Consider the following 10,036-nt stretch of genomic DNA (forward strand, 5'->3'; position numbering starts at 1 on the left):
GAATCAAGGATTTATGATCAATAAATGAACGTCTTAATACTTCAGATTCCCATCTAGAACTGATTAGAGATACATTATTCCTACTTAATATTCACAATGTATATACAGGGAACAAGTAAAAAAGTAAAGATTGGAACGACTACTTTAAGTAATAAAATATATAACAGTTATATTATATTCTTAGCTTCATTTCATAGGTAGAAATTTCATGTTCCCCAGTGTAATTTGACCAAGAGTGTAAATGTAAAACCCCACTCAACTTTTAGTTGATATTCCAGCTTGCTTTTGTGTTGTCGTTTCAAAAATTATGGTGTATAGAGACTATGACTGCGAATTTATGAGAAGAAATATTTACGATAAACTGAAGTACGCACACTAACAACCTCAAAATGATCAACGAAAGTGAACGTGGCGTCATCCTGGATCTACTGAGGAAAAGTAAACCTTAGAAATTCATCATGAATACCCCTGGGGTTTCAAGGAAAATGATCAGGTGGACAAAAAAACGGTTTGAAGTAACAGAAGGGACTTCTCGTAGACAGTTCAGAGTCGGAAAAGATCAGTGATGACGCTCAGACTGACCAAGGCTGTAGAAGGCGAAATGAGGAGGAATGTAGACGGGTCTGTTAGAAAATTTGCTAAAGAACACAATGTCTATAGGAGTAGCATGATGAGGATCGTTGGAGAAAACTTGACAGGAATTCATTCAAGCAGCCAGATAAAACAGCTCCTCACGGAAACTCAAACGAGCAAAAGGGTAAAGAAAATAAAATCATTGTGGATTTGTACACCACCTTCAGTAATGCAAATTTGTTCGATTCCTTCAAATAACTTAATGGAAAGAAAGATAGGATATTGTCAGGGGAGAGTCCACCAGCATCCCTGGTGACGTTAGGAACATGACCAGTATCCATAAGTCCCTCTCTATCATGAAATTCTGCATGAAGTTGTGTTTACTAGCTGCAAGGTGGCTCTGTCATGTTTTTAAAATGAGGGCAAGTTCATTCAATGATGTATTTGTCCGTTGTACATAAATAAACTAAAAAAAAAGCTTCTCTGCAATATGGTTTGATAGTTTGTATGTCCATACGAATTTTGACAGCACTCTCCTTGTGATAAAATATCTAAATGGGGCTTATTAAAATTATATATCCACTGTATAATTTGATCCTTACATGTCTATGAGGTCCCTTGCAAGATTTATCAGAGTGTTACACCAAACTGTACATAGAGCTGCTATCCAAAAATTGGGTGAGAAGAACCTTGAGAGGGGAGAGAGTCACTTTTGGCCTTTTTGGCCCGCCTAAAGCTATATGTCATCATATACTGTTTGGGGTTAGGTCGAGGGGAAGGTCATCCAAATCATCCAAAAAAAGAGGCCCTCAAAGCACCTGTCACCCTATATTGGGACGACGGGACAGAAGACTACATCTGCAGTGGGTTCCAGGCCTTCCGCCATCGCCTGGAAGCCATCGTTGTTACTAGGGATGGCTACATTAATGATTACGAGAGCTCAGACAAACATCTATTCATAATATTAATTTTGTTGCAATTCCATTGTTAATTATTAAGATATATCATGTTGAAGTTTACAATTCATAGTGTTCAAATTTGAATGGACCACTTGGTACATCATAAATGTTTTCAAGTTTCATGTATTCTAATGATGAGAATAACATCTTGCGTAATTACTATTTATGTCCTTATTTGTCGTATAATGAGCTTTATCATAATCCCTGAATTCTCAAGAGAGCAATATCAGAATAAGTGCCAAGGGTTCGACAATCTTGAAAATTAATGATGTTATCAATGACTGGAGGGACTAACACAAAAGTTGTCCAATTATTATTTTGAAACAAGATATGTTTAGTCAATATATGAAATGTGGACAAACAACTAGGGGAATCTTAATAAAATATCGTGAAATAAAAAATATATTATTTTTTAGTTGATATATGCATATTGGTCTGAAAAGTTTCCGACCTAACAAAGATACTAGACATTTTTGCTGATTTTTTCTACATTTTATTTTTCAACATAGTCTCCTTCAAACTCCACACACTTCTCCCAGGAATTTCCTATCTCTGTACCCTGTCCAAATAGTACTTGGCGTTTTCCTCTGCAAAATAATTTTTTCCAGGAAATACTCTTTTTTTTTTTGACTCAATACCGCCGAGCTGGATTGACTTAGATGCGTCAAATGGCGTAAAAAAATACAAAACAAGCCTTTATGCTATTGTTTGATTCTATTTAAAGGATACACTTTCAAAAATAAATATTTAATGGGAGCTTCATACTCGAATTGGTCCATTTTCACAAATACATTCATTCACCTCAATTCACTCAAACGACTGTTATATAACAACTACGCCTCCCAAATGGCTAGAAATTTGGTTAATAACTGTCAACAGATGCTAGATAGATGTGACTAGTTTTTTTCACGAGGGCTGGCATCTGCATACCCAGGTTGGAAACTTTTCAGACCACTATCCTATATTTTATGACATCAGAATGATCATTTTAAAATAATAACGCCATTTATTACACGATTATCTTTTTCCTTTCATAAGTATTCTTGTACAAAAATATTTAAAGTTGTAGAAAACATGACCTGGCGGTATGCTAATAAAGAAACAGAAAGTGACATAGTAATCATGACGAATCTACGAGTGCTTGTTGATGAGAGCAGCTTAGCAATGTAGACTGTCTTGGTAGCCTTGAAGAAGTATGCAGTCATTTTGTTGCCGTCAGACGCAACGACGACGAGGACAATCACCTGAGCTGGATGTTTGGTGCTGAGTGTTACTTTACCCTGAACTCTTGATTCAGCCAAGAACTGATCATTTCTCCTATTCAGAATAACTCCTTCGCATGTGCATGGAGGAGATTGCACACCCGCTGCCGTTTTGCATGTTGCATGAACACATCACCAACAAGAAATACATAGCATATAACACAAGGATAGATGCAGTAATCACCCCGAATTAGATCCTTAATTATACTGCGTGTCGAAGAAGGACTTATACTTTTACTAATGTTGTAAATCCTAAGCCTTGTGAGGATCAAGAAAACGAATATAAACATGGTAGACTGTTAAGGAACAGCTTGTTTGTCATGACACTTGTATAAGAGTAACTGCAAGTAACTCTGAGAGGAAGGAAATAACCACAAATGTCCCCTTTGTATCCAGCAATGACGTACAGGTGTGCGCGTCTAAAACTAAACACTCCTTTAGATTTTACGCCATGCACATATTCGTGATTTTATTGAGTTGAAATCGGTTTATACTTCGAGGCAAGGGTCTTCTTGACTAGTTATATACAAAACTCCAGCAAAATCTAAATAGCAACAGGTAAACAACAGCCCATAATATGGAGAGACGTGCAGTCACAATTTTGGAACTTTCCGCGCGGGGAAAATCTCCTACTGTAATTGCCAAGGTTATGAACTACAGCTGCACCACCGTTTATAGTGTGGTAGCCAAAGGGACTCTTGAGGCGACCTTAAGATCTAAGTCAAGGCCTCGAAGGTCGGACAAAATGGTTGCTGCCGTGAAAAAGTCTGTCGAGGACAAGAAAGGCACCGTCAACGGCTTCTCCGGGGAGTTCAACGTTAGCAGAAGGACCATGGACCGGCTAGTTAAGAAATATCTTGGCCTTAAGGTCTACAAGAGAACCCCTCGTCAATCATTCAAGCCTGTAGACAAGGAAAAACGCCTAAAATTTAAAGGAGTGTTCAGTTTTAGACGCGCAATGTCAATACTCACCTCTACTTTGATTCCAACGAGGACTTACTCGTATAACTCCACAACAAACTCTCAGGAGAGATACTACCCATCTTTCATGAGCACAAGCGCTAGTAATTACTAAATATTTATATGTTGTCTCTTCAAGAATGAAAAAATAATGAAAAAAAAACCCCTCAGTTTCCCAAGTAGAAAATATATAACGAGCTAATGGATTTTTAAAAAGCAACTCTAAAAATACCCCTTAGATGTTCAAAGAAGGGAAGATTAAAAAATAGTGCAGATTCATGGATGATCTATATCTGAAAATGCATTTTTACATAATTTTAACTCACTGATGAACTTGAAAGAAGGGCATCATTAAACAAGTTCTTCTTCATCTAATGACATCCATGTACATTAGGCTGGTTGGTTTTTCCACTTTTTTCTAATTTCGATTATGGATAGCTTGGAAAATTTGTGATTTGGTAAGAAAAACGATAATGTAAAATTTATTTTTCTTATATCCTTTTCAGGGTGACTTGTTCAAATTTTAACTTTTTTTTTTCCTAACCTTTTAATATTTGATTTTTTCCCGTTCTCCAGGGTCGAAAGAAACTAAATGTACCAGTCAATTGGATTTTAAACCGCGTTTATGCGTAGAACATGAACCTTGAAAATTTATATATTGAATCAATGTATTTCTAGTATGTTATATTTTTTTTAGTAAAAAGTTTTTAGCTTTTAGCTTAAAAAATGTACTTTTTTATATTTAATTATATTGTATTCTATTTTTGTATACATATACGTCAAGATTATAATAATTTAGGAGCACATCTAAGAAGACAGGGGAAAAAATGAAAAAAAAAAGAAGCAATTTTTAATATCTGGGATAAAATTTACCCATGGGGACTAATAAAGGTTTAATAACACATTTATACATATAAAATCACAGTTTATTAGCATTGATTTGATTCCCATAACAATGCTGTATGACTAGCCATTGCGAAGTCAGGGTTGAAAAAATACAAACCATCTTTTTTTTTTGCCTTCTTTAGAGCCACCAACAATGAAATTTCAAGGCCCATGTAGCAGGGCCAAAAATCCAAATAGTTGGTGTATTTTGATTTAAGAGTGCATGGACAAAATCTGCCGCATTTTAAAGACAACATTACTCCATCAGCTGATGTCTGATCCGTCTGTTTTTGGTGTTAAATTTTTTCCCGGGTCATAGGCTTCAGTTATTGTTTACCATTTGAAGGAATAACATCATTTTAAGTGCCCAAGAAAAGTCATTATGCTCAATGAGAGAGATCGTAGGTGCACTGCTATTCAGATTATGCTTAGTGATCACATGACATTAAGCAATGCTGACATCTCTGGCCTTCTGTCAATGCCAGTTAGAACGGTCAGAAGTCTCAGGAAGCAGTTGGAGGAGTCATCGGACCCGATGGACGTTGTTGACAGGAAGAAGAAGGAGGAGGAGAGCAACAGGATTGTCCCGGACGTCACCTTCATTAACAAGGTCAGGAACATCATAGACAAGGATCCCCAGCGTTCCATGAGAGCCATGGAAAGTCTGTTGTCAGCGAAAGGCCGTGGATGTGGCAGCAGGACTTGGCTCCGGCCCACAAAGCTAAGGGGACGCAATAATGGCTGAAAAGCAATGCTTTTGCGTTCGTACCCTTCTCCTCTTGGCCTCCCTCATCACCGGATTTGAACCCGTTGGACCACTTTGTCTGGTTCTACGTGGAGAACATGACCAACCGCTCCTCCCATAACACCAAGCAGTCTCTGATCACCTGCATCAAGGATAAATTCAGTGAGATAGAAGCAGAGCAGATCCAAAATGCCTGTTCTCGGTTTCGTAGCCGCATTGAGCGGATTTTGGCCGCAGACGGCGGCTATATTAAATAGATAGCTGCTCTATATCCTAATAAAGATATAATAGTCCTAATATTCAAATAAAGAAAACCTTTTTATTGGAGCCACCAACAATCAAATTTCAAGGCCCATAAGGCCCATGTAGCAGGGCCAAAAATCCAAATAGCTGGTATATTTTGTTCTATAGACCTTGAAGACCGGGATAAAGTTAAAAGTTTGAAAAAAAAAAAAAATATGAATAAACAAATAATAAAGAGATTTTATCTTAATATAATACAATTCCTACACATGTCTGACAAGGTTAAAAGAACAAAACATACTATGAAAAATGACACTAAAAATGACAGCTTTTTTCATTTTTTTATAAAAGGACCTAAAAGTCCAAATTAACGACCATTGTCGGAGAAATTCGCTAAAACGTCCTGTTATCTTTCAATTACACCTTCCAAATTTGTCGGAATGATTTCTTGTTACATTTACAAAAACAGATTATCAACTGTATTTTGCTAATGATGGGCTCCACCATAAAATCACTTAGAAGATTAGCAATCGTGGCCACAACCCAATCACTTTTTGACGGCAAGACTAATAGATTTTTTTTAATTTTTACTGCACCGATTTTCGAGAAAAAAAATCATATCTTCATTGATTCTCAAACTAAATGCAATTCTGGGATGATTATCAGTAATCAATAGTATATAAAAGAGGTCCTCAATATCTTTCAAAATTTCCTGTATATCCGTTGGGTTTCAGTCAAATCTTTGATCTGCTCAACTTTGTACTTCTCAAAGAACCTTTTTCATTAGATCATCAAGTTTGATTTATTCGTTTCTTAATCTAAAAATTATAATTGGTCTTTATTTAGTATTAAAGAAAAGGAACAAAATATCTTACCTTTGCTCTGAAGATTAACTCACGGTAAGTCTTTAATTAGATGACACTTTTGAATAATAGGAAGGAAGAACTGGATTTGGAACTACTTGAATTGGCGAAATGATTGCTGTATATTTTGGTATGTTAGCTGGGTATATAACCATTTCTTGGAGTAAGGCTCAACCAATTGGTCACAAGGTTAGCATCTATTGGAAAAGAATGAATCTTCTTATATTAAATTTTAGGTTGCATCCAGGTACATTTATGGGAAAGTAACCTATTTTGTCGTACAATGTATCATGTCAATGAAGGGAACTGGTGCTCTAGATTTAATTTTCTTTTAAAATATATGATGTGTCAACATAAAAACTATTTTGAAAAAAAAAAATAACAATAATTAAAAATTTCCAATTAACGATAATTTTTGATAACGTAATTCTTCAATCTTTGCAAGTCGGTGATAGGAAATAATCATGAAATGACCCTTTGACATGCTAATTTTCAATAAAACATCTTATTTGGAGATCTGTATTTGAGTTTTGTATTCGACATTAAAGAGTGAGAAGCTGCTCTTGAGACTATAGTCTACTTCAACTCACAACTTAAAGTATAAAAAATAATTTAAACGTCTGAACTCCATTTTATATTTATCCATCCCTCTTTTCTCAATGCCTTCCAATATTTCTAATCAATCCCCTGAGTCCCTTCACTTCAACATCTGCTCAAGCATTTGACGGTTTATAATTATATTAGTATTGCTAGAAATACAGACTATAAGTTAGGATGGAAGCCAAAGGTGTCCCTTTTTAAGATTAAGAGGAGGGCAATTTCTTAATCCTAAGCATTTAATAAGTTTTTAAATTTTAACATGATTCAGATAAGAGGATGTTTCTGCATTCACAACTCAAAAATTTGAAATAATATGACAATTTATTGGATTACTTTTTTTTTTTTTTTTGGAAGGCAAAGTAATTATTTGCTTTGATGCCTTTTTTGTAATAGGAGTATCAAAATATGTTTTTTGTTATAACTTTAATTTATAGTCTGCTTCATTGGTCTGGAATATTCTATAACTTTTGAATTTGGATAATTTATCATTGTTCATATATTGATGAAATGTTGGTGCGGATTATCATCCTTTCTTTGGGATGTAAAGGGAACCAACAGAGGGTTTATATTTATCCAAATGGTTTCTTTATTAATTATAAATTTAAACTTCATTTAATAATCACTGGAAGTAATGATATTTTCCTCTCTCTGAGAAGTGAAAATATATGTATATTACCCATTTTTCAAATGAGTCATTCAACTTTGTAGATAAAAACGTCTTCTAAGCATAAAATATAAAATTGAAAAACAAGTGCTTTTAGAACGTAGTAAGTTGAGAGCAAAAATATTATTCAAATATGTCCTATCATTTTAAAAAGTATTAATTGTAAAAGTGATTCATTTCATCGAATAAACATTATCAAAGTATAAAATGTATTGTTGAATCAAGTGTTTTTAGAACGTGGTTGGTAGGAAGAATGAAATTATTATTTGTGTTCAAATCTCAAACCATTTTATGGAATATTAATAATATTTTTTATGCTGTTAAATATTTCCAATACAATTGACAATATACACAAAAGCTTGTTCAAAAAAACAAATATTATTGAACTTAAGGTTATATTTCAAAATTATTCATGCAGTAACTTTACCAAAATACAAGTTTTTTAAATCACCTTATCACTATATTTTGTTGCCACCTTACTTGATAAGTAATGGTTATTTCATACTGAATATTTTTGATATATATTTGAAGGAATAACTTAAAGAACTTTACTTAAGCTCAGTTTCTAAATTGTCAGAAAAATACTATTTATTTTCAATCTATTTATATCTGTATATGTAGGAGTTTGACTTGTTTAGATGATATTAAATATTCATCAGAGTACCTTGTATTCTTTTTTCCTTTTTATTTTCGTATAAAAGAATGCTCATTTTTACTCAGTTAAAATAAAGATATTTAAATCTTAACATTGGTGACCCCAACGTGATATCATGCCTCCTAAAAAATTTCATTCTGATAGTCAAGACCATGCAGGCAATGCCCCTTAGATCGAACAAAAGTACGTAGCGGAAGAGGTCAACTACTTAACCCTTACCGTAGCAAAACTAAGTCTTCCAAAATTCTTGGCGATGGATCCGGAAAATTGGTTTCGAAAATCAAGTGAAGATCAATTAAGATCAGACCAAATATTGTTTAATGGCTTTGTCATTACCTGGTGAAGTGTTGAAGGTATATTCCTATTTAAAAAGAAGGCCTCATTTGAAAAAAGGCAATTTTACAAAAATATGGTCTTCACCTTCGGATACAATTAAAAAATTTCTGATATACTGTGCTCACGAGGAGTAAATCCATGATTTACGTCATCATTTACTACGGAAGGCCCTCATCAGAAATGTGCATAAATACCAGCAAGGGTACTTGAGAGCACAGTCCTATTCAGTTGAAGCAAATGTGCGTTGCAGCCAAAGAACTTAGTCATTCACACATATTTCCACTGTTGAAGACTCGTTCGCTTCGCCTCATATCAATCATGTTTTCAAAAAACCTCTTCATAACACGTCCAAATTTACTAAATCTATGGAGAAAAAAAGATATCTGCTATTATCATTCTAAATTTGGAATGAACACAACAACCTGTTCATGAGCTAGTTGTCATTTTTTTTGTACTTGTTTCAAGAAACTAAATTGCCCTCGGTTGCATGGGACCGAGGTTGTAAATAAATCATCAAACTTCTTTTTCATCAAAGGCAATTCAAATTTGATTAACTTTCTGGTAGATACAGGAGCTCAAGTGTCTGTTATTCCATTTAAAAAATGTTAAAGTCTTGTTCGAGAAAAACTCTCCCCTATTATTATATATGGAGGAGCCCTTGTTGATGTTATTGGTACAACAACTTTAACTCTCAATCTAGAAAATCTAGGAGATTTCCAATGGAAATGTATAGTTGTACAAAGTAGTCGTCCAATTTTGTGTGCAAATTTTTTATATATTTTTAGATTTGGAGTTGATATTTTCAGTAAAAAGTTATTCCGAGATAAATAGTGCTTCATTTCAGAACGATCGAAGACTCAAGAAATCAAATTGAAATATAGTGTTGTCTTTCATAATAAAAGTTTCATTGAAACTTATCCAGCTCACGGAGTTGAACACCATATCGAGACAAAAGGTCCTCCTTGCTTTGCGAAATCACGCAAGTTAGATGGTGAGAAGTTAAATTTTGTACGAGACGAAATGAACGATTTGTTGAAGAAAGGAATCCTACGATCGTCTTCTTCTAATTTTTCTTCTGCAATTCACGTCGTTCCAAACCCCAAAGGAAACTGGCGAATGTGTGGTCACTATCGTCAATTAAATAGGTTGATCGGTATCCCCTCCGAGGTGTAAGAGATTTGGTGGCTAATCTAAAAAGTATGACTGTTTTTAGTAAAATTGATTTACACAGAGCCTATAACCAAATACCTATGAATTGCAATTCTATTAATAAAACTGCAATCATTACGCC

Source organism: Lepeophtheirus salmonis, chromosome 9 (genome assembly GCF_016086655.4).
Source record: "Lepeophtheirus salmonis chromosome 9, UVic_Lsal_1.4, whole genome shotgun sequence".
Classification (NCBI taxonomy): Eukaryota; Metazoa; Arthropoda; class Copepoda; order Siphonostomatoida; family Caligidae; genus Lepeophtheirus; species Lepeophtheirus salmonis.